This window comes from Esox lucius, chromosome 22 (genome assembly GCF_011004845.1).
Source record: "Esox lucius isolate fEsoLuc1 chromosome 22, fEsoLuc1.pri, whole genome shotgun sequence".
Lineage (NCBI taxonomy): Eukaryota > Metazoa > Chordata > Actinopteri > Esociformes > Esocidae > Esox > Esox lucius.
This window is the reverse complement of record NC_047590.1, coordinates 25,033,078-25,059,398: the sequence shown is the minus strand read 5'-3', so window position 1 is coordinate 25,059,398 and position 26,321 is coordinate 25,033,078. Positions and strand designations below refer to the sequence as shown.

General features: G+C 42.4%; 1 protein-coding gene across 2 annotated transcripts in view; it reads left to right on the top strand.

Annotated features, from left to right (window-relative positions):
• Nucleotides 1-10,101: 10,101 nt before the first annotated feature.
• Nucleotides 10,102-26,321, top strand: part of n6amt1 (N-6 adenine-specific DNA methyltransferase 1) — a 33,680-nt gene continuing 17,460 nt past the window's right edge. The window contains exons 1-2 of one of the 2 annotated variants that reach the window (XM_013133084.2): nucleotides 10,121-10,177; nucleotides 14,811-14,918. The gene's annotated coding sequence lies outside the window, so the exon portion shown is untranslated. Of the gene's footprint in view, nucleotides 10,178-14,810; nucleotides 14,919-26,321 lie in introns of both variants that reach the window. The other variant, XM_013133085.2, reaches the window with a different exon arrangement.

Below are 26,321 nucleotides of genomic sequence, written 5' to 3'. Positions count from 1 at the left end.
GGTAAAATCTGATCAGAATCAACTGGTTTAATTCGTAGTGGGAAAGACCCATCAAACAATCTTTTAGACTACAAGATGCAGCCTCAGAAACTCTACGATGTTCCTCAAAGGTATGTTGAATACTACACAACACAGGCCAGTAACGGTTTACCAGGGTACCATGGTAGCACTGCAATGTATGGGGCTGGTCTAAGGGGCCTTTTCCAAGGGCTTTTCCGGATGGCAATACCTTTGTTGAAGCGTGGGTTCTCAATAGCGAAACCACATTTGAAAAATGCAGCGAGGAATATAGTTGGCGAAGTTGTCAGCAATGTTATAGCACTCCAAACAAAACAGCAGGATGGATCTGGATTGATGGTTATGACCCGAGGTGTTAGAAAGAGACCACCTGGTAAGAGGTGCCTAATAACAGTAAAAAATGCAGGAATGAGACAAAACAAGAGCCACAGTATGAAGTCATACAGCTTGTAGGACACTCAAAGGGAACACTGCAAGGTTGATAAAGAACATATTTTAGGACTCCTAAACCGTATGTCTTGTTAACATATGAAAACAGAGTTGGATGTATTTACAGTTCTATTGAGAAAAATTCATACATTGAAATACCGACCCTATCAGCAATATCTGACACAGCCCCTCTGGAGTTCTTTATTGCAGGAAATGGCAAAGTCTATGTTGACATAAACAATACTTTGTTGTACCTACATGTAAAAGTCACTAAACCGGACGGAACTAATATTGATGCCGAAGCACATGTTGGGGTTATCAACTACCCGATAGCCACCCTTTTTCACAAGTGGATGTCTCCTTGGGTAATCATCTAATTATCAAGAGTAGCAACACATACCCCTACAGAGCTGTTATAGAGAGCATTCTGAATTATGGATGTGATACATTAAAGACACAATTTTCATGTTAAATGGCGTTGACATAAAGGTTAGGATGGTACACGGTAAAGACAAGTTCTGTCTTATGGGGGCAGGGGATGTGCGTTATCGTTTGCATATATTATCTGCATCACTCTTTGTCAAGAACATGACTGTTTCACCAGCCGTGAAACTTGGACACGCTCAAGCGTTACTCACAACCACGGCCAAGTACCCAATTGAAATAATGTGTTTGAAGACTTTTAGGGGGGTCGCGTTTGCAACCAAGAATACCTATTTTTAGGACCTCTGCCAAAATGTATTGTCATTGGATTGGTGAAAATGAAGTTACACAGGAAGTTACACAAAAAATCTATTTAATTACATACTTTATAATTTGGAGTTTATGGCTGTCATGGTGCGGTGAGCAGCAGCGCCACCGTGCCATAGTTTCTCAGTTCCCATACCTCACAAACACATCCCGGACTGTCACATGTTTCCAATCTTCCACACCAGGTCCCAATTTGTATCGTTTGTATGTGTATATATGTTTCCCCTCTGCTTCCCACATTGTGGATCATTGTCGCTGTCTGTTCATTTAATTGGTGAGTGTTGTTGAATGTACTGTTTGAATGTTAATTGTTAAGACGCACTTTTATTTCATTCAGTCATTAGTATTGTTTTTCCGTTCGTGTTTGGTTTGTTTGTTGTTTTAATAAAACCCACGAACGAGAGTACTGCCTGCGCCTGGTTCCTAACCAACACGACACCAACGACAGTCGTTACAGAATGATCCACCGCAACTGGAACCAGCAGGCAGTCCCTCCAGAGAGGGTGTATACCTGGAGGGGCGATTGGGGGTCTGACTCCCTCTCCTCGGATGATGATGAAGCTGTCTACAAGAGAGTGGAGGAGGATCCCCTTGAGGCGCAAGGCTGGGGGTTGCCCCAAGATGGGTTTGGGGTGCCGCTGTGGGGCATGGACCAGTGCAGAGTGGTCAAGCCCCTCACCAAAGAACAGGGGGAGCTGGTGAAGGGCCTCCTGCAGGACTTGCAGGAGGCAGGAAGGACAGGACGCAGGAGAGGCCGGAGGAAGAAAAGGGCGAGGCGCCCAACGCTCGGTCCGAGGTCCCCCCCAGGAAATTTTTAGGGGGGGTGCTGAGTCGGTGCCCGAGGGAAGTCCCGACGGTGCCCCCTCTATGTCCGGTGTCTCCTCGACCCCGTGCAGGCTGGCCAGGCTGTAGGCTGGCCATTAGGCACACACCGATTCCTGCTCCGCGGCCGTCCGCCGCCCCTGTCCCTGCGCCACGGCGCCGATCACCCCCTGCTGCCTTGGAGCAGCAGCCAGCGCCTCCTACCTGTCAGCAGCGGCAGTCAGCTCCCCCTGCTGCATTGGAGCAGCAGCCAGCGCCTCCTACGTGCCAGGAGCGGCATCCCGTGCCGCCTGAGGCCGAGGAGGAGTGGCCTCTGCCGCCTGAGGCCGAGGAGGAGTGGCCTCTGCCGCCTGAGGCCGAGGAGGAGTGGCCTCTGCCGCCTGAGGCCGAGGAGGAGTGGCCTCTGCCGCCTGAGGCCGAGGAGGAGTGGCCTCTGCCGCCTGAGGCCGAGGAGGAGTGGCCCACACCGTCTGAGCTTGCCGGGGTTTGGCCGCCACCGCCCTCTCCTGTCCCGGCCGCCCCGGCGCCCTCTCCTGTCCCGGCCGCCCCGGCGCCCTCTCCTGTTCCGGCCCCTCCTTCGGCTCTTCCGGCTACCGACCCACCGTCGGCTCTTCCGGCTACCGACCCACCGTCGGCTCTTCCGGCTACCGACCCACCGTCGGCTCTTCCGGCTACCGACCCTCCTCCGTCGGCTCTTCCGGCTACCGACCCTCCTCCGTCGGCTCTTCCGGCTACCGACCCTCCTCCGTCGGCTCTTCCGGCTACCGACCCTCCGCCGGCTACCGACCCTCCGTCGGCTCTCCCGGCTCCTGACCCTCCGCCGGCTCCTGATCTTCAGCCGGTTCTGCCTCCCCGGCCTGTCCCGACGGCTCCGCCGCCCTGGTTAGTCTCGGCTGTTCCGCCCCCTCGGCGGATGTGTGCCGATGGGGGTTCTGCGCTGCCCTGCCCCCCCTCCCTTGGGCTGGGGTTCGTCTTGCCCAGTCCGGTGGCCGGGCCTTTGGGGGGGGGGGTACTGTCATGGTACGGTGAGCAGCAGTGCCATAGTTTCTCAGTTCCCATACCTCACAAACACATCCCGGACTGTCACATGTTTCCAATCTTCCACACCAGGTCCCAATTTGTATCGTTTGTATGTGTATATATGTTTCCCCTCTGCTTCCCACATTGTGGATCATTGTCGCTGTCATTGTTGCTGTTTGTTCATTTAATCGGTGAGTGTTGTTGAATGTACTGTTTGAATGTTAATTGTTAAGACGCACTTTTATTTCATTCAGTCATTAGTATTGTTTTTCCGTTCGTGTTTGGTTTGTTTGTTGTTTTAATAAAACCCACGAACGAGAGTACTGCCTGCGCCTGGTTCCTAACCAACACGACACCAACGACAGTCGTTACAATGGCTATGTATGTAGACGGTCAGCAATTTCCTAGCAAACCATTCCAACCAAATTACACAACGGGGTCAGCAGTGAGTGAATTTTACCAATTGTCCTTAGCTTCAGGAAAACATCTAAAGGACCTTGGCTATTGACAGGTCTGACTTCTTACACAGCTATGCCCTTTATGCATTCAACTGGAGGAATGCGGATAGCACTTATCCTTGATCAAGTCAGGGAATGTACGACTTGAGATGAGGTTCAGACAACCACTGCCCCACACAAATAATTTGGTTGTTTATTATATTTTTGACTTCATTACTTGAAGTGTCAAACCGGCAACAAGTCATGGTTGACTACTATTAGAAAAACAGTGTGGAAATAAATACCGCAGAATTGACTGGTGTGGTGAACCAATTTTCATCTAGGACTCATTTCTATGGTGTGCTGGCATGTAACCAACTCCCTAGTGGACAAGTCTGAGATGTTGCGTCAATGATGATTGATAAAACACACCTGAGCAATCACCCTGGGGAGCACTGGCTGGCTATTTACATCACAGACGATGGCGTTGCAAGGTTTTATGACAGTTTTGGAAACCCTCCAGATTTTACATATTTCAAACAATGCCTTTCTGCAAACATGGGAGAATGTGGATTACAGTTCTAAACAAGTCCAGGACATGATTTCAACCCCGTGTGGACAACATTGTGTGTTCTTTATCTAATTACAAGAGGTCTGAGTTACAAAGAAGTTATGTCTTTTTATATTGACGATTTATGAAAAAATTATGTGCTAGTCTCAAAGTTTGTATCTAAGATGTACCAGAGTAAGCGTGATAAGCAAATGTTTAATTCCATACAGCATGCTCAATCTTGTGAATCGTTTAATTTCTGTCAAGGTTGTTGAAGAAATAGAAAAGTAAATCATACAGTAAATCATATCTATTAAGCTGGCTTTACTTAATATCAGATCTCTCGCCAACAAATCATTCTTGGTAAATGACATTGCAATATCCTACAACCTAGATTTTATATTTCTCACGGAAACATAGCCAACAGAAGATTCTAGTGCTGTAATTCTTAACGAGACAGCACCCGAAACATTTGGCTATATGAATACGTGTCGAAATGGTAGGAAAGGAGGAGGAGTGGCTGCCCTATTCAAAGATACATTCCAGTGCAAAGAAAATACACTAGGTAATTGTATTTATTTTGAATCCTTCTGTTTTACATTGAAGGGTACCCCCTAAATTTTGTTTTTAACTATTTACAGACCTACACGATATTCTGCAAATTTTATTGATAATTTTGCTGAACTACTCTCTGTTATATCAGTTGCTTATAACTTGTTTATTATTACAGGGGATTTTAACATCCACATATATAATAGTACAGACAATAATGCCAAATAACTTTTTGCACTAATTGACACTTTTGATCTCACTCAACATGTGAAAGAGTGTACGCTTTGAAAGAGCGTACAATACCGTTAAAGGTCTGATGTGTCTCAAAGCAAAAGGCATTACACTCAACAGCTACAACACAACCATTGTTAACTTGGTCACATTGTCCACGTGACAGACGTGAAAGAGTCTGGAGATGCTGCCGTGAACATTATGTTGCCTGCAACACCATCCAGCATGACCGGTTTGGTGGTGGGTCAGGGATGGTCTTGGGAGGCCTATCCTTGGAGGGTTCGCACAGACCTCCATGTGCTAGCCAATGGTACCCTGACTGCAGTTAGGTACTGGAATGAAATCCTCAGACCCATTGTCAGATCCTACATTGGTGCAGTGGGTCCTGGGTTCCTCCTGGTGCAGGACAATGCCCCGGCCTCTTGTGACCAGAGTGGGTAGGCAGTTCCTGGATGATGAAGGCATTGATGCCATTGGCTTACCCTCATGTTCCCCAGACCTGAATCCAATTGAGAACCTCTGGGACGTTAAGAATCGGAGCATCCGTCGCCGCCAAATAGCACCACAGACTGTCCAGGAGCTCACTGATACCCTGATCCAGGTCTGGGAGGAGATTCCCCCAGGACACCATCTGCTGTCTCATCAGGAGCATGCACAGACGCTGTCAGGAGTGCATACAGGCATGTGGGGGCCATACACACAACTGAGTCAAATTATGAGTTGCCGTGATGAAATTCACGCAAGTTGGAACAGTCTGTGATTTCAATTGTTACTTTCATTTTTGGTGCAAGTTTGAATCCAACCTTCAATTGGTTGGTGATTTTGGTTAATTCATAAAACCCTGCTGAGAATTTGACTTTTTGGCCAAATTTTACTCCTTTGCATTCTGATCATTGGTCATCCCTTTCTTGTCATTAAGAATGAACAAATTTATAGGTGAGGGAACTTGAAAAGACCTATGAAGATGCTGGTGCTTTTTTTTTTCTGCCAGCTTTCCTCGGGTTGCAGCAATAAATGTTGCCTTTTGGGATTTCAAAGTATTATTTTTTTTACGTCTCTCTGGCCAGCTTTATGCAGAGTATACAATTTGCTTATACATTTGTCAATTCTATGTTTTATATCATCAAAGAAGATAACCTTTGTCTTTTTGCATGTTTCCCTCTAATAGCTGTTCTTTTCTTATTTTGTCTTGGTTTTCACATGATTCTGAAAACCTCTGTAAATCTTCTGTCATAAGGTCAGACCAAATTGGTATTACAGGGAGAAAGTTTCTGAAAAGTGGACACACTATTCAAAATCTTTCTTGCTGTTCCAACCGCCCATTCTTAAGTTAAAAGTTTTGATCTGTGCATGGGACACTACAACCAATGACTTTTCCCCACATTTGAATAAAACACTCAATGAAAGGTGATTTTGTGTTTTTTAGAACTTATAGATAATCGGCATTCTAATACATCCTACAATACATTATATTCTATACGGTGTATAGAATATAATTTTTTTCTGTTTAAGTCAATATGTATTTCATATCCATTGAGCTACATTGTGGCCAATGGTATGGGTAGAGTAAAATGCCAGCAACAATTGCAATTCCATACAGCCCCTTGATTTTCCAGCATATAGTCACTCTATACAGTCTCCTGAATGTTTATTACAATACATTCACTGCGGTGTATAGAATAGTTTTTTTCTATATGAGGCTAAAAAGAATGTGGAAAATATTGTGTTGCTAGATGTAGCATGCCATTCCCTGTGATTAGACATTTGTCTTACTTCCTGCATTGCTTTCTCTGTGGCACATTCAATAGTTTTTGAGCTATGAGGCAATACGTATTCCGTATTCACTCATAGGCATTGTCAGAATTTTGACCTTAGAACGTGTTTTAATACCCACATTTTTAGTCAAATTACTCTTAAATATTACCAAATATTAATTGCTCTCAATGTTTTGAGGGGTACATTTTCTTAAACAATAATAAAAAAATAATATTTATGTCCGTTTTGAAGTAATACGTTCGCCTCTTTTATTTTGAAATGTTCCTAATTTTCGTGACACGGATGTGTTTCTTTAATGTTGCTCACAAGACGCTGATGGTATAAGTCAGGATTAGCGTAATGCTGGCAACATTAGAGATTCTGTAGCAACAATAAGACTTCTGATTTTCGGATTTTGCCTTCAAAATAGAAGTCTGCGGTAAAACGCAATTTTAATAATATTAAATGTATCAATTTTGACACTTTGCTTAGTGTATATTGTAAAAATGTACTCTAGGAAATGTTTAGGAGAGTGGGTAGAATAATTATATGCAAAGAAATCAAGGGGCACTGTGTATTTGCAATTGTTGCTGGCATTTTACTCCACCCATCCTAGATCCTATTGGCCACAATGTAACTCAAAGGATATTAAATAAATATTGCCCTGTACAGAAAAAAACTATTCTATACGCCGCAGTGGATGTATTGTAGGAAATGTTCAGGAGACTATATAGAGTGATTATATGCAAAGAAATCAAGGGGCACTATGTATTTGCAATTGTTGCTGGCATTTTACTGCGCTCATCCCATTGGCCACAATGCAACTCAATGCACATGAAATACATATTGGCCTATAAAAAAAAAACTATTCTTTACGCCGCAGTGAATGTATTGTAGGAAATGTTCAGGAGACTATATAGATTGATTATATGCAAATAAATCAAGGGGCACTGTGTATTTACAATTGTTACTGGCATTTTACTGCGCTCATACCATTGGCCACAATGTAACTCAATGGATATGAAATACATACTGGCCAATAAAATAAAAACTGTTCTATACGCCGCAGTGAATGTATTGTAGGAAATGTTCAGGAGACTCTATAGATTGATAATATGCAAAGAAATCAAGGGGCACTGTGTATTTGCAATTATAAAATTAATGTTTAATGTGTGAATGTGATACTGAAAAGAAAGGGTATGTTTGCATTCTCTGTAAGAAGTTTTTGTTCCAGTTTTTAGCTCCATCAGAACAGTACCAAATGTTTTTACTACTGAAAACACCAACATGTAATTAGAGTGGGGCAAAAAAGTATTTAGACAGCCACCAATTGTGCAAGTTTTCCCACTTAAAAAGATGAGAGGCCTGTAATTTTCATCAAAGGTATACTTCAACTATGAAAGAAATCCAGAAAATCACATTGTAGGATTTTTAATGAATGTGTTGGTAAATTCCTCTGTAAAATAAGTTTTTGGTCTTCAATAAACAAGCAAGATTTCTGGCTCTCACAGACCTGTAACTTCTTCTTTTAGAGGCTCCTCTGTCTTCCACTCGTTACCTGTATTAATGGCACCTGTTTGAACTCGTTATCAGTATAAAAGACACCTGTCCACAACCTCAAACAGTCACACTCCAAACTCCACTATGGCCAAGACCAAAGAGCTGTCAAAGGACACCAGAAACAAAATTGTAGACCTGCACCAGGCTGGGAAGACTGAATCTGCAATAGGTAAGCAGCTTGGTGTGAAGAAATCAACTGTGGGAGAAATAATAAGAAAATGGAAGACATACAAGACCACTGATAACCTCCCTCGATCCGGGGCTCCACGCAAGATCTCACCCCGTGGGGTCAAAATGATCACAAGAACGGTGAGAAAAAATCCCAGAACCACATGGGGGGACCTAGTGAATGACCTGCAGAGAGCTGGGACCAAAGTAACAAAGGCTACCATCAGTAACACATTACGCCGCCAGGGACTCAAATCCTGCAGTGCCAGATGTGTCCCCCTGCTTAAGCCAGTACATGTCCAGGCCCGTCTGAGGTTTGCTAGAGAGCATGTGAGTGATCCAGAAGAGGATTGGGAGAAAGTCATTTGGTCAGATGAAACCAAAATATAACTTTTTGGTAAAAACTCAACTCGTCATGTTTGGAGGAGAAAGAATGCTGAGTTGCATCCAAAGAACACCATACCTACTGTGAAGCATGGGGGTGGAAACATCATGCTTTGGGGCTGTTTTTCTGCAAAGGGACCAGGACGACTGATCCGTGCAAAGGAAAGAATGGGGTCATGTATCGTGAGATTTTGAGTGAAAACCTCCTTCCATCAGTAAGGGCATTGAAGATGAAACATGGCTGGGTCTTTCAGCATGACAATGATCCCAAACACACCGCCCGGGCAACGAAGGAGTGGTTTCGTTAGAAGCATTTCAAGGTCCTGGAGTGGCCTAGCCAGTCACCAGATCTCAACCCCATAGAAAATCTTTGCAGGGAGTTGAAAGTCTGTGTTGCCCAGCGACTATAAAATGAACTTGTGCTATAGTTATCCAAATCATCCTTTCAGTTGCCAGGTAGCATCTCGTTCACAAATCTCTCATTTGATAGGCCTGTAATATATAACCAGGTTAGTAGGACCAACTCCCTTTGCAGACAGTCCACATTCTATCCACCTTCCTATCCACCTTCCTTGACATTTCCTACAATACATTCACCGTGGCGTATAGAATAGTTTTTTTTATAGGCCAATATGTATTTCATATCCATTGAGTTGCATTGTGGCCAATGGGGTGGGCGGAGTAAAACACCAGCAACAATTGCAAATACAGAGTGCCCCTTGATTTCTTTGCATATAATCATTCTATAGAGTCTCCTGAACATTTCCTACAATACATCCACCGCGGCGTGTAGAATCGTTTTTTTTTTTATAGGCCAATATGTATTTCATATCCATTGAGTTGCATTGTGGCCAATGGGGTGGGCGGAGTAAAACACCAGCAACAATTGCAAATACAGAGTGCCCCTTGATTTCTTTGCATATAATTACTCTATAGAGTCTCCTGAACATTTCCTACAATACATTCACTGCGGCGTATAGAATATTTTTTTCTGTATGAGTCAATATGTATTTGATATCCATTAAGTTGCATTGTGGAAAAAGAGGGTGTGGAAATATTGTGTTGCTAGATGTAGCACACTGTTCCCTATGATTTGACAGGTTTGTCTTACTCTACACATTCTCCTGGACATTTCCTACACTGCTTTCTCTGTGGAATATTCAATAGTTTATTAGTTATGAGGCAATATGTATTCCATATTCTGTCATTGGCATTGTCTGAATTTTACCCTTGGAACGTGTTTTAACACCCACTAACACCCACTTTTTATCGAAATTAATCTGAAATATGATCATATTTGAATTGTTGTCAATGTTTTGAGAGGTACATGTTCTCAAACAATTAATAAACTCAATTTATCTCAGTTTTTAAGTAATTCGTTGGTCTCTTTTATTTTGAAAAATTCCAGATTTTCGTGACCCGGAAGTGTTTCTTTAATGTTGCTCACAAGACGCAGATCGTTGATCTGATCAACTTCAACATTAACCACCAAACGTCTCAGGTAAATGCAACTTTAATATATTATAAAATTAGACATCCGGTCCAACATTTATTAATTGTCGGTAAATCTAGCATTTGAATGTATTGGCTAAATATTTTTGCTGCGTCTTTGAAAGGAATACCTGTGTATTCCTCTACTGTAGTTAATTGGGGTACAGTATTTTAGCTTTTGTCTTATTGTTGTAAGCAACAAACCAGTGTTAACCCTAATATACACCAGAATAACATTTTAAAACATTGTACATCTAGGTGTATTCATGCCGTCCTGGACATTTGTATTTTCGGTGTACGCTGCTGGTTTGTTGCTTGTACCAGAACACGAAACTTAGGCAAGATTGGACAAGCTGAAATACTGTACCCCAAGAAATAACTAGAGTACAAATCTATTTCAGCAGTGTAGTTAGATAGGTCCGTTCATTTTTTACGGATTGAATAGCTTTTACAACCCTTTCATTAGAATCGACTGAAGGGTACTTTCTCTCGTGCTGCTCGAACTTGTGAAGTCATTTGTATTGGTCTTGCACGCTCCCTGCATTGTGATGTAGTAATAGGCAGAACGAGGCTTTGCGAAAAACGGAGACAATCGAGACGTTTTGTAACTGCGGTGAATTTAGCTTTATATGGGTAGTTGTCATATTGCACTAACTAAATTGTTAGGCAAATCGTTTTCCTCAAGATTTATTTTATTGTTGAACAAACACGATGCTCTCAGTCAATCCAAAATATAATTGAACATCTAACCTGAATGTTTAACAAAGAGAAAATTAGTTTTGATCTTTCTTAGGGGAATACAAGTGTGCACAATTATTCTACACAATTATTATTGTGTAGAATTATTAGGTAATTAAATTACAAAAATAATTTCTAAGTACAACAAATAAGTAACACACAAAAAAAAATTAAATAACATTTTTGGCCTTAAAATATTCAGTGATCGATATAGCCACCCTTCTTTTCAATAACTGCCATGAACCTTCCATCCATGCAGTATGTCAGTTTCTTGATCTGTTCATGATCAACTTTCGCTGAAGCAGAAACCACAGCCTCCCAAATGCTGTTCAAAGAGGTGTATTGTCTTCCCTGACTGTAAATCTCACGTTTGAGAAGGGTCCACAAGTTCTCAATTGGATTTAAGTCAGGTAAGTAAGGGGGCTAGGTTATTATTTGGGCATCTTTGAGGCTTTGAGCTTGCTAGCCAAGCAGTGGAGTACTTGAATGCATGTGATGGAGCATTGTCCTGCATGAAAAACATGGCCTTATTGAATGCAGAGGACTTCTTCCTGTACCACTGCTTGAAAAAAGTATCTTCCAGAAACTGGCAGTAGGTATGGGAGTTGAGTTCCAGTCCATCTTCAACCCGAAAAGGTCCAACTACCTCATCACTAATGATAGCAGCCCATACCAGTACCACTCCTCCACCTTGCTGGCGCCTGACTCAAAGTGGTGTCTTGTGTCCATTAGTGATGGCCACAGCCACATCCATCTGGTCCATCAAGAGTCACTCTCATTTCATCTGTCCCTAAAACCTATGAAAATCTGTCTTCAGGTATTTCTTTGCCCAGTCTATACGCTTCAATGTGTGAATCTTATTCAGTGGTGGTCTTTTTTCAGCCTTCTTGACATTGGCCATGTTTCTGAGCACTTGACACCTTGTACTTCTGGACAGGTAGGTTGCAGTTCTGGAATATGGTGGCACTGGAGGATAATGGGTTTCTTGTAGTTTCATGTTTAATTATTCTTAAGTCTTTTGCAGTTAATTTGCATATTTTCTTTTCAATGCATTTTTTGCACGCCAGTTGACTATTCGCAACAAAAAGTTTGAGAGTCCGGTGTTCACGCCTCAATAGTTTAGCTATTTCAATAGTATTGCATCCGTCAGAAAGGCATTTTACAAATTGACTTTTCAGTGTCAGTTTTAATCTCTTTTGTAGGCCCATTATACCTGAGGTCATGAAGCTGCTTAATAATTATGCACACCTTGATATAAGGTGTTATTCACTTTTGCCACACCCTCCCTCATTACAAAAATACGTATTACCTGAAAATTATTAAATCCAATGAGCATTCAAGTTTATATGGTTTGGAGTTGGAAAATGTGCACAGAAATAATAATACGATCAGAATACTCACTTGCTTAATAATTGTGCACACAGTGTATGTATTAAAATTCCAAGGGAAAAAAATATATAATTGCAATAAACTAAGTAATTTGAGGCTACTTTCAATTTGAAGTTTATATTCTGTTTAATAACCGGTTTCCATAACCAGTGCCTTAAAAATTTCCTCTGGTGTGACATTACAATTTTAACTAAAATAAAGGTTAAATAATTACCAAACACACAAGAAAATTATTTTTCCTAATTATTAATTACTTATGTACCTATAAATCTTGAACTGTATTTGAAAAATAATTGCAAGGAACCTTTTAAAAAATCTGTGAGATTTCCTTTGTGTTATTAAAATGTTGACTACTTTCATGTTTATACGTTTTATTGAACTTTTTAGCTGATACAACTAATAACAATAAACAAGGCAAGCCTAGTTCAGCCGGAACCCAATAGAAAGTATTGCCTTCTGGAGATTCAAACCCAGGTTGCCCACGTGAAAGGCTGTGTCGCTAACCACTACTCCAGAGAACTCTACATTCAAAACGTGTGTCAGAATAGCTTCTATCTTGAAAAAAATCATATTTTGCCACTGGCCGTTTTAACAGCTTATTAGCCAGTATCTACTAACTGGCTTTACCAGTATCTACTAATTTACTGGAATAGTCATAGGAATTGAGCAATTGCTAGCGAGCCTGTCAAAGCTATTTCATTTCATGGCATAAGAATTTTTTTTTCTTTCATGGCATAACAACATACTTTTTTCTTTCATTCGTGAATGACATTGATACAATAACTATCAAGAAAGGTGATGATAATTAACTTGTGAAACGATGAGAGAAGCGTGAAAATAAATAAATGTTGTTGTTCACAATAGATTTGAACTTGAGCCTTCCATGTGGGAGGCGCTGTCTTTAACCATAACGCCACGGCATTATGCATTTCACCAGTTGCTAAACGCTATTGAGCATTGTGTTAAACGGACTAACGTTTCTTATTAAGTTTAAGTATCTCCACCAGAAATAGCGTCTATGAGCTGTTAGCTTTTGCCACCTGCCGTTTGAACAGCTTATTAGCCAGTAATAGGCTTACTGGTGTCTACTAACTTCTTAGGAATAATCATAAGAATTGAGCAATTGCTAGCGAGACTGAAGATGAACTTTTCCATGGCAGAAACAGTCGCAATATAACTGTATACAATTTCAGGTTTCGGTGTTAGACAGCAAAGTTTACGTCAATACGGAATAATTCACAATGGCCCTCATTTATCAAAAGTGCGTACACCAAATTTCCAGCGTACACCTGGCGTACACCCAAAACCACGGTGACTTTGAGATTTATCAATATGGACGTTGGCGTACGGCACTCCCAAATCCTACGCCAGCTCAGGAGGTGGTGTACGCACGTTTTGAGTTAGTGCGGAAATGCGCAGAAAAAAAAATCTTAATGCACTGACAAACTAAAAGATATATATTATGACCCAATGTAAAAAAAACAACAACATAATTACAAACTTCAGTGTTTATTTTTGTGCAACATGGACTTCAAGGTTTCATTTGTGTGACTTTACCAAAGCATTTGACTTATATGTATTCCTTCAAATGCGAGCCTGTGCGCTTTACATGATGTTTCAGGGTTAGGCCTGGCAGTTGCGCATGGACTGGGTTCAGTAATAAAAGGCTTTAAATTACCAAAATATAATTCAGACTGACAAAATAATAAAAATGACATTCTTCTTCTTTTAAATAATAATAGAAATAATAATAATAACGACATTCTTCTTCTAAATAACAAACGTCATTAATAAATATCATGAAATAATAAGACGAATATTACAAATTGTCATGCAATTATTAATGTGAATGAATGGTACTCCACATCACATCTTTTATTCCGCTTTTTAAACTGCCAAATGAAACAATTTTATTTCTTTCTACCTCCCTGGTGATCGTCTCAATCTCCACGTCAGAGAAGTTTCTCTTTTTTGCCGTCTTCCGTGTGTCCATGGCGTAAAATGAGGGCGTGGGGGAAGCGGAGACTTGAATATATAGGGGCGTGTTATTCTAATGGCGATTGTTTTCAGCCGCAGCATTTATCAAGGGCAGGTATTGCGTACACCTGGATTTTAAAGGTACGCACATCTTCATAAATCAGGCGGTGAGAGGAGTGTAAGCAAAATCTTACGCCAACATATACGCCCGTTTCTATGCAAGTATGATAAATGAGGGCCAATGTGTACCTTGCTTTTAGCCTGCAAGGAGATACGAACTCAGGACCTACAGTTCACAAGTCCACTTCTCTAACCATTACGCTATTTAACAAGGGGCAGTCAGTAGGAATACACGATATTGGATTTTGGCCGATATTCGATATTTTCAGACTCATTTTGGTCGAGGCCGATACCGATATATACACATTTTTCCCCTGATGTATATACACTTTAATTTTACTGAAGAGAAATTCAAGTCTCTCTCCTGTACTCTTTACCTTATTACACTAAACAGCTGTTCACTGTCAACGCTTGTGCAGGGCACACAGGTATTTGCGTGCAGCAGGTGCGAGGGCAGGGAAACGGGCCTGGTTGCGTTTCCAGTACTCCAAAGGACTGTCGTTCCTGGGAATTGTGGGTTCGGCCAGGTATGAGATGACTTATTAAGTAACACAATACCGAAATATCACTAACAGATTGCTGTTTAGGCATTAACAGAGCACTGTTTTTCTTCTCCAGAAATAATGATTTATTAGTTGCACGTGTATTATTAATACACAGGCTGACTTATGATAGACTGTTATTTATGTTATGACATTGCATAATAATAATCGAGAAATTAGAATTATTAATTAGGATGCTTTTGGTCTAAAGTGAAATAATAATACTACATTTGGGCATGTTTAGATGCTTACCTGTGACGCGCCCCCGAAATTCTGGAGAAACATGACATTCTCCTCCAGAATTTCTCCATACATATTCAGCAGTGATCCTGTTTTGGTTCTCTTCTTTGGGGGATCCTCTGTGCTGGAAGCTGCACTGTCGCTCATGTCATCCAAAATTTTTAGCAACAGGTCGCGAGCACTCCTCTTTTTTTCCACGTCAAAGTACCGGTCTTTGTAGCGGGCATCATATTTTCTAGAATTCCTCACTGATTTGCTGTCAAAGTTGCAGGAAGCTCAAAATCAGCAGCATGAGCACCTAGTGCCCTCTTCTGCTCGACCAAGCTTCACATCATATACAGTGGGGTAAAAAAGTATTGTGATCATTGTGATCATTTTGACCCCACAGGGTGAGATCTTGCATGGAGCCCTGGATCGAGGGAGATTATCAGTGGTCTTATATGTCTTCCATTTTCTTATAATTGCTCCCTCAGTTGATTTCTTCACACCAAGCTGCTCACCTATTGCAGATTCAGTCTTCCCAGCCTGGTGCAGGTCTACAATTTTGTTTCTGGTATCCTTTGACAGCTCTTTGGTCTTGGCCATAGTGGAGTTTGGAGTGTGACTGTTTGAGGTTGTGGACAGGTGTCTTTTGTACTGATAACGAGTTCAAACAGGTGCCATTAATACAGGTAACGAGTGGAGGACAGAGGAGCCTCTAAAAGAAGAAGTTACAGGTCTGTGAGAGCCAGAAATCTTGCTTGTTTGTAGATGACCAAATACTTATTTTACCGAAGAATTTACCAAAGAATTCATAAAAAATCCTACAATGTGATTTTCTGGATATATTTTTCTCATTTTGTCTCTCATAGTTGAAGTGTACATATGATGAAAATTACAGGCCTCATCTTTTTAAGTGGGAGAAGTTGCACAATTGATGGCTGACTAAATACTTTTTTGCACCACTGTAAAATGTCGAATTCCATCTGGTAGCGACGTCTTGTTGAAGTCGTTTTACCGACGTTCCGAGCTCATTCTGTACATCCTACAGCCGACTGTATGCCAGCTGGGAGTGCTTGAAATGTCCAACTATTCTCCTTCCCACGGCCACACCATCTGACACGGCACCTTCATGCACCGCTAGTTGCAGCGTGTGTGCCATGCACGGTAGACTTGCCACACCAAACTCCACCATGACTTTAGCCATGTTTTGGGCATTTTCACGTAGCACGACATGTACTGGTTCTCTTTCTATTTTTCATTTCCCAAACATATTATCAAATGCGGGTGCAATTGCAGCTGCTGTGTGAGAACCGGAGCATTCCTGTGATTGTAGGACAGCTTTTTTTAAGGGTGAAGTCTTTGTCTATCCACTGGGCAGTGAGGCTCAACATGCTAACAGGACACAAGCTTGATGTCCAAATGTCCGTGGTAAAGCTAATGTGACTAGCGCTGGCGAGGAGCCTTTCAATGTGACTGGCGACAACACTCTGGAGTTCAGGTAAGGCCACATCAGAAAAGTAGCGCATGCTAGGCATAGCATACCGCAACTCTAGGTACGTCATTAGCCTGCTGAAGCCAACGTCTTCTACCACGCTGAATGGCTGGTTATCAAGAGCAATAAATTCAATGATTTTGTCGTTAAGCTCTTTTACCTTTGGGTGGTCGCTGCTGTATTTTCTAGCTTTGTCAAAGGACTGAAGTAGAGGCTGCTGATGGGTTTTTGCTGGCGTTTTTTCCTTCTTACTTTTCAAAAAGTCTTGGAGCTGCTCAGGATGACTGCTCTTAAGATGTGTAATCATATTTGTAGTGTTGAAGTGTTGTTTTACGCCTCCTCGCATCACAAATACTGCAAATAGCAAGTTTGTTATCTGTTTTACAGATCTCTAAATAATTCCACTCAGCCAACAGTCTAAGATGCTGGCACTTATGCTACGTTCACGATTGTCACGTGCGCATAGTAAACACGCCACCCTATCGGCAAGGCTCATCGGCAGGAATATTAATATCGAAGAAGGTCATTTTAAGCTTTTATCTGCCGATACCGATGTCGTGACGATATCATTGTGCATCCTTAGTAGTCAGACAGTCAGTCACAAAATCAATCATGTATCAGAAATGAATGTCCATTCTACTGTCCCGATATTAGAAATCAATATGCATTCTAGAACTTATTCTAGCTAATCAGATTTTTTTTTCAAAAGAATCCATTAGAGGGAAATTTAACATATTTTGCCTTGTATGCAATATATCATCTGTTAACTGGGAATTTAGACTGCCACCCGTTGGATTATTTTGGAATTTGTGTAATTTAGTTTTACTATAGGATTGTATTACTTAGGTGGTGAAATACAGAGCTCGAGCAGTTCAATTCAAATACGTGTCCAAAAACTACTGTACTATCAAAAACGTTTTCTCATAGCTTATACTAGTAGTAAATGTAGGGTACATTGTGTCACTTTGGTAATTTATTGTGTCACTTTGGTGGGCGGGGCTTCCATATTGATTTGACAGGTGGGCGGGACATCCGGTTTGCTGGGTGGGACTTCCGGTGTGACGTATGGACTTCCTGTATGACATGTGTTAGTGCAGAACTTCTGGAATGTTGTATGCATGTCCGGTGACTTTGTAATTTATGATTAGACTGCTGTGTCCATGTTTGATGTTTTACAATGTGCACCCCGGATGTGTGTTATAACAGGTGCGATATGTTTGATGTTTAACAATGGGGTCTTAGTTCTGGAATGATAAATTCCCAGGCAATAAGTGTTATAACAGAGGCAAGATGTTTGGTTTTCAACAAAAGGGCGCCAGGGTTCAGCGATGTTATAACCCCCAGCATTTTATGTTCTGATAAGTGCTACAACAGATGTCCTACAACCGGTGGGTGTTAACATTTCATGTGGATACATTTTCAACCCAGAGATACCAGAGGTTGCATTTTTTTAATTACCCAAAGGCCAAGAGTTTAAGGCCGGTGTGACTGATCAAATGGTTTTTAATGCCAGTTTATGGAACACCTTTCGAAAAGTGTTTTATTTGGGGCCAAAACAGGGCACACATAATACGGTAGATGTACTGTTTAAAGTTGTCGAGGGAATGAAGCAGTATGACTCTGTTAGATTGGAACTATTTCCGGAAAATGTCAGCGGGTTAGATAGTGACTGCAACTGCAGACTGTTCAACTGACGTAAGACCCTGAATCTCCGCCTTAAGCTAACACAGTCCTCAACACAGCATAAAAACAGACAGACCTCCTGTGACTATCAATCAGTCGGAAGAATTCACAAAACATGTCTCAAGATTACAACCAAGCCGAGATTTGAAGAACCCAAGGCTGAGGATTGGCTGTGTGACTGCTGGGATGAAATGCTGAAGCCTTCTACGGACCCCCGGACCCCGACAGCTCGATCTCCCCAGCATACCCAACAAGAAACTACCATTGGCTTGACTGGTTTGGTGATTAGCTAGGACCTCTGAATCTGTCATACCTTTCAAATGCTAACAAGAGTTATCACAAATTGGACACCAAAAGCCTTGCACCAAAAGTTTTAAAGATCATCAAAGCAAAATTATGATTATGGTTATGATTCTGGAAAACGTTGTTGTGGTTATTCTCCACAATAACCGCAACAACTGCATATGGAAATGGTCAGGAACACTCTTCTGCCCTCGGTTGAGTGTATGGCTACTCAGCCTATGCAGCGAGCTAAACATACAATATGAGAAGATGATTCCAGGAATGACAGAACACAGTTTTCTTCTTAGTGCCATTACTGAAGACCTCTCTTTTTTGATTGATTTGTAAAACTGTGAACATACAAACAAATGTGTTAAAAATACATTTAACAAACCAAGACACATTGCTGTGAATTCAAATGCTGGAAAAGATCAAAATTCAAGATATAAGGATCACAAGATTACATTTTAAATAATTAAGTTTGTGTCAGCTTGCTACCATGTGGTTGCAGAATATGCTACAGTTAATTGCAGTTTCAGCACACAGATTCACAGGAAGATCAAAATACTGTTCAACATATCTGTAATCCCAACATTTATTGCTGTTACTGTAAAAGTATAACAGGACTTTACTCTTTAGTTATATTTAGTAGAACATGAATTCAGCAACCCTTGGTGAAAGCTACACGTAAAACAAAGCTAATTGTTTTACTTTTGACAACCTGAATGTACAACCTAACGACCTGTATAGTGTGAAAAGCAGTGTTAGTATCGACCACATACTAAACAGAAGCTAGCAACATTAGCTTGGCTAAGATCACTAGCAACCTTTTGCTTGTAAGAGTTAAAATAACCTCTTAAGTAACAGAAAGGTAACAAAACGTTTAGAAAACAAGATTAGCTATTAATTACTTACAGATTATGGCATGTCAAGCTTCCCAAAGATATAAGAGGTATGAGAGAAGTGAAGCATGTCAGCACCTCTGGACATTTTCTTACACTGCGTGTAATAAACTTTTAGCCTGCTGCCTCTGCACATCACCACAGAGCTCCGTGTAGCGCACGCAATATATAATAGAAGAGGAACCCCAAAGAAACACTGACGGAGATACTGACCTCTAGTGGGAAAATAAAGAAGTGCACCAACGAATTATTACCATACTATAGAACACAGAGGGACAGAATAAACACATCTGATGATTGGATGCAATTGTTGTCAAAATGTGTTGAATCAAAGGCTCTAAACAACTTAATGTATAAACCACTAACATTTTCAAATGCTTATAACAAAGACTTTAAAATTCGGAACCTGTTATGTTTGTTTACGTATATAACAGATGATTGTGTGGTAAAATGTTTGTGGATGTAGAATGTAATTCTTAATTGTTTACAGAATTTCTATTCAGCAGAAATCTGAATGTTTGTGTAACCTTTCTGAATTTCTTGGATGACGGGTAATTTGGAAAACTCAAATAAAACAATGTTAAACATGTATTACTTCTCATTATTGCCCAAATGCTGTACGAAGTTTGAACATGTTATGAAAAGTATTTACTACGACCTGGCAAACCCTAGTGCTTATGTGGGTGGAGAGGGTTTGAAAAGACTGTGCTTTGAGAATACCGGGAGGTCCTCAAAAATGGCAAGGCAAAAGACTGGCTACTCGCCAAGGATACATACACGCTACACAGGCCTGTAGCTATACATGTTCAAAGAAATAGTTATTGTTCATGATATAAATTCACAATTTCAGCTGGATTTGGTTGACATGAGTGCTTAGTGTGGAAAATAACATTAAATGTATGTTAACATGCATAGATGTATTAAGCAAATACGCATGAATTAGTGTGCTGAGAAATAAAAGCGCTATTGATATTAAAAGAAGGAAGAACACCACAAAAAGTTCAAACAGACAAGGGGAAGGAGTTTTTTTAATTCACAAGAAGTACAACAGGTAATTATGTCAAAGCGAGTATTGTTGAGAGATTTAATAAAACCATTAAATCATGAATGTGGCGGTATCTCACAGCTGCCAACACTCATCGCTATGTTGATTTTATTCAGGATTTTGTTCATGGTTACAACCATAGCTACCATCGGTCTATTAAGATGAAGGCTGCTGAAGTTTGTGAAGAAAATGTTAGACTACTTTTCAAGAACATGTATGGTACAACAATAATGAGAAATGGTAATCAAAGTTACAAGTTTCGGTTTGAGGATACTGTGAGGCTCTCAAAGTTGAGAGGAGCGTTTACAAAAGGCTATGAAAAATGTTACACAGATGAATATTTTAAAATAACAGAATGCATTCCGCAGGTAACTCCTGTATATAGACTAAAATATTACAATGGTGATGTGATAGTTGGGACCTTTTCTGAACAGGAATTACTGAAAATAATAGTGGCTAAGAATAAAAGTTTTAAGGTGGAAGCAGTTCTGGATGAGAAAGTACAGAAGGGGAAGAAAATGGGTCTTGTGAAATGGCTTGGTTGGCATGAGATATTCAACAGCTGGATACCATCGGACAAGTCCTTGACATAGAAACTGGATAAAACTCCAGGATTTGCAGGATACACAGACTGCAATCAGCGTGGGTGACGGCGTTCTGCCTAGTAACTCGTCGAGACATGTCTATCCGAACAATTCCATTTGGAGTTATACAAAAATACACAATTTGCCAAAGGTATAGATTTGAAAGGTGATTGGGAAGCATCTTTGATAGAATTCCAATACCCGCATACATAGAAGACTTTTACATGGGGAGAAAACAACATATTTGAACTACATGACTCGAAACACAACAACTTGGAAATATAAACTTAACACCGGTTATTACAACGGCAGACATCAACATTTATATAAAACCACATGGTGTATGGGCGGGGTACGATTAATTAAAAAATAAAATGTTTCTAAAAGGAGAGCCCCATTTTAGTTTGAAATTTTGTGCAAAACTCGAACAGTTATTAGGCTTAAAACCAGGCGATCGGTTGGTACACCCCATGGTACGGGCCATTCCCCACAGATATTCTGGCAGGGTTTACACCATATACATCTACACAGATATAATTGATTATCAACGAGTTGGTGACAGTCATGTCTTACTGTTGAGAACTGTACATATTGCAGGGAAAAATAATGAAGTTGTCACAGTGACGTATGACAAGCGTAACCCTTAGTAAGACCCTTAGTAAGAGTTAGTTTGATGAGATCTGTATTGAAATAAAATCTGATCAGAATCAGCTGGTTTCATTCATAGTGGGGAAGGTGATTGCAAAATTACACTTGTTGAAGTATAACACTTCCCCGAGTTGGTTTGTTGGAAAGGAGAATAAAACACAGGGAGTCAGGGCAATTACCGTAGTTATACGTCCATTTATTACAGAAGCTTCTGGAGACACGTGTCGCCGCACAATGTCTAAGGATCAACATTCAAAACATCATTTTTATACTTCTACTACGCCCAAAAGATAGAGGCGTTAACTTACAAAGTGTGTGCCATTGGCCCAATCCCAGTTTTATTCCTTATAGGATAACTGCAAGTATCTTCTTGTCTCCTCCTGGTATCTGTCTGGCCTGTCAGACTATGTGTGTGTGTGTCTCTAACCTGTGTCCTGTTTCTCACAAAACAGACATACTAAATCTTTCTCTCCCCGGCAACTGCTTAACCAGGGTTTCCTATTCTCCTACTTGCTCCTTCAGTTTCGGCTCATATTACAGACATTTAATATTTTGTTTCATTGGTTACAACAGCTTATAACAGTTCACTAACTTATATAATCAATACATCTACATTGGTTACAACAGCTTATAACAGTTCACTAACTTATACAATCACTACATCTACACACTACAGACCCGTCAAACAATCTTTTAGACTATAAGATGCAGCCTCAAACTCCACAATGATCCTCAAAGGTACGTTGAAAACTACACAACACAGGCCGGTAATTGTTTACCAGGGTATGATGGTTTCGAGGGCTTTTCCGGATGGCAATACCTTTGCTGAAACGTGGGTTCTCAATAGCAAAACCACATCTGAAAAATGCAGTGAGGAATATAGTTGGCGAAGTTGTCAGCAGTGTTATGTCACTACAAACAAAACAGCAGGACGGATGACTCGAGGTTTTAGAAAGAGACCACCTGGTACGAGGAGCCTACCAAAGAGTAAACAGTGCAAGAATGACACAAAAACAAGAGCCACTGTTAAAAGTATGACACTCAAATGGAACTCCGCAAAGTTAATTAAGAATATATTTTAAGAAGATGGCACTCCTACACCGTCTGGTGAATGTATGAAAACAGATTTATTCACAGTTCCTTTCACACAGACATCTATTGAGAAGAATACATACAGGTGCTGGTCATAAAATTTGAATATCATCAAAAAGTTGATTTATTTCAGTAATTCCATTAAAAAAGTGAAACTTGTATATTATATTCATTCATTACACAGACTGATATACACTCACCTAAAGGATTATTAGGAACACCATAATAATACTGTGTTTGACCCCCTTTCGCCTTCAGAACTGCCTTAATTCTACGTGGCATTGATTCAACAAGGTGCTCTATTGGGTTGAGATCTGGTGACTGTGGGGGCCATTTCAGTACATTGTCATGTTCAAGAAACCAATTTGAAATGATTCGAGCTTTGTGACATGGTGCATTATTCTGCTGGAAGTAGCCATCAGAGGATGGGTACATGGTGGTTATAAAGGGATGGACATGGTCAGAAACAATGCTAAGGTAGGCCGTGGCATTTAAACAATGCCCAATTGGCACTAAGGGGCCTAAAGTGTGCCAAGAAAACATCCCCCACACCATTCCACCACCACCCTGCCTGCAGTGGTAACAAGGCATGATGGATCCATGTTCTATTTCTGTTTATGCCAAATTCTGACTTTACCATCTGAATGTCTCAACAGAAATCGAGACTCATCAGACCAGGCAACATTATTTCAGTCTTCAACTGTCCAATTTTGGTGAGCTCGTGCCAATTGTAGCCTCTTTTTCCTATTTGTGGAGATGAGTGGTACCCGGTGGGGTCTTCTGCTGTTGTAGCCCATCCGCCTCAAGGTTGTGCGTGTTGTGGTTTCACAAATGCTTTGCTGCATACCTCGGTTGTAACGAGTGGTTATTTCAGTCAAAGTTGCTCTTCTATCAGCTTGAATCAGTCGGCCCATTCTCCTCTGACCTCTAGCATCAACAAGGCATTTTCGCCCACAGGACTGCCGCATACTGGATGTTTTTCCCTTTTCACACCATTCTTTGTCCATCCATCCATCATCTTCCGCTTATCCGGGGCCGGGTCGCGGGGGCAGCAGTCTAAGCAGGAATGCCCAGACTTCCCTCTCCCCAGACACTTCCTCCAGCTCTTCCGGGGGGACACCGAGGCGTTCCCAGGCCAGCCGGGAGACATAGTCCCTCCAGCGTGTCCTAGGTCTTCCCCGGGGTCTCCTCCCGGTGGGACGGGACCAGAACACCTTCCCAGGAAGGCGTTCCGGAGGCATCCGAAACAGATGCCCAAGCCACCTCAGCTGACCCCTCTCAATGTGGAGGAGCAGCGGCTCTACTCTGAGCTCCTCCCGGGTGACCGAGCTTCTCACCCTGTCCTTTTGGTCATGACCCAAAGCTCATGACCATAGGTGAGAGTAGGAACGTAGATTGACCGGTAAATCGAGAGCTTCGCCTTGCGGCTCAGCTCTTTCTTCACCACGACAGACGATACATTGACTGCATTACTGCAGAAGCTGCACCGATCCGTCTGTCAGTCTCCCGTTCCATCCTTCCCTCACTCGTGAACAAGACCCCTAGATACTTAAACTCCTCCACTTGAGGCAGGTACTCTCCACCAACCTGAAGTGGACAAGCCACCCTTTTCGGACTGAGGACCATGGCCTCGGATTTGGAGGTACTGATTTTCATCCCCACCGCTTCACACTCGGCTGCAAACCGTCCAAGTGCATGCTGAAGGTCCTGACTTGAAGGGGCCAACACGACAACATCATCTGCAAAGAGCAGAGACCAAATTGTGTGGTCTCCAAACCTGACACCCTCCGGCCCCTGGCTGTGCCTAGAAATTCTGTCCTTAAAGATTACGAACAGAACCGGCGACAAAGGGCAGCCCTGCCGGAGTCCAACATGCACAGGGAACAAGTCTGACTTACTGCCGGCAATGCGGACCAAGCTCCTGCTTCGGTCGTACAGGGACCTGACAGCCCTTAGCAAAGGATCCAGGACCCCAAATTCCTGAAGCACCCTCCACAGGATGTCACGAGGGACACAGTTGAAAGCCTTCTTCAAATCCACAAAACACATGTGGATTGGTTGGGCAAACTCCCATGAACCCTCCATCACCCTGTAGAGGGTATAGAGCTGGTCCAGTGTTCCACGGCCTGGACAAAAACCACACTGTTCCTCCTGAATCCAAGGTTCTACTATCGGCCGTATTCTCCTCTCCAGAACCCTGGCATAGACTTTCCTGGGGAGGCTGAGTAGTGTGATCCCCCTATAGTTGGAACACACCCTCCGGTCCCCCTTCTTAAAAAGAGGGACCACCACCCCGGTCTGCCATCCCAGAGGCAATGTCCCCGACTGCCACGTGATGTTGCACAGGCGTGTCAGCCAAGACAGCCAAGCCTCAGGAGTCCCACAAGCCAACCAGGCCTGATAGGACCCCTTCTTCAGCTTGACAGCATCCCTTACTTCCGGTGTCCACCACCGGGTTCGGGGATTGCCGCCTCGACACCTTACGGCCACAGCTCCGAGCGGCCACTTCGACAATGGCGGTGGAGAACATGGTCCACTCTGACTCAATATCTCCAGCCTCCCTCGGGATCCAGTCGAAGCTCTGCCCGAGGTGGGAGTTAAAGATCTCTCTGACAGGACACTCGGCCAGACGTTCCCAGCAGACCCTTACAGTACGCTTGGGCCTGCCGAGTCTGTCCAGCTTCCTCCCCCGCCATCGGATCCAACTCACAACCAGGTGGTGATCAGTTGACAGCTCCGCCCCTCTCTTCACCCGAGTGTCCAAGACGTACGGCTGCAGGTTAGATGAAACAACAACAAAGTTGATCATCGATCTGCGGCCTAGGGTGTCCTGGAGCCACGTGCACTGATGGACACCCTTATGCTTGAACATGGTGTTCGTTATGGACAAACTGTGACTAGCACAGAAGTCCAATAACTGAACACCGCTTGGGTTCAGATCAGGGGGGCCGTTCCTCCCAATCACGGCCCTCCAGGTGTCACTGTCATTGCCCACATGGGCGTTGAAGTCCCCCAGTAGAACGATAGAGTCCCCAGTCGGAGCACTTTCCAGCACCCCTCCCAGAGACTCCAAGAAGGTCGGGTACTCTGCACTGCCGTCCGGCCCGTAGGCACAAACAACAGTGAGAGACCTATCTCCGACCCGTAGGCGCAGGGAAACGACCCTCTCGTTCACCGGGGTAAACTCCAACACATGGCGGCAGAGCTGGGGAGCTATAAGCAAACCCACACCAGCCCGACGCCTCTCACCATGGGCAACTCCAGTGTGGTTCTAAAGCCCAAGCCGTGCGTAGAGGTGATCCCGACTAGTCGGAACCTCTTAACCTCACGCACGATCTCAGGCCCCTCCCCGCCAGCGAGGTGACGTTCCATGTCCCTAGAGCTAGTTTCCGTGTCCAGGGATCGGGTTGTCTAGGCCCCCGCCTTCGACTGCCGCCT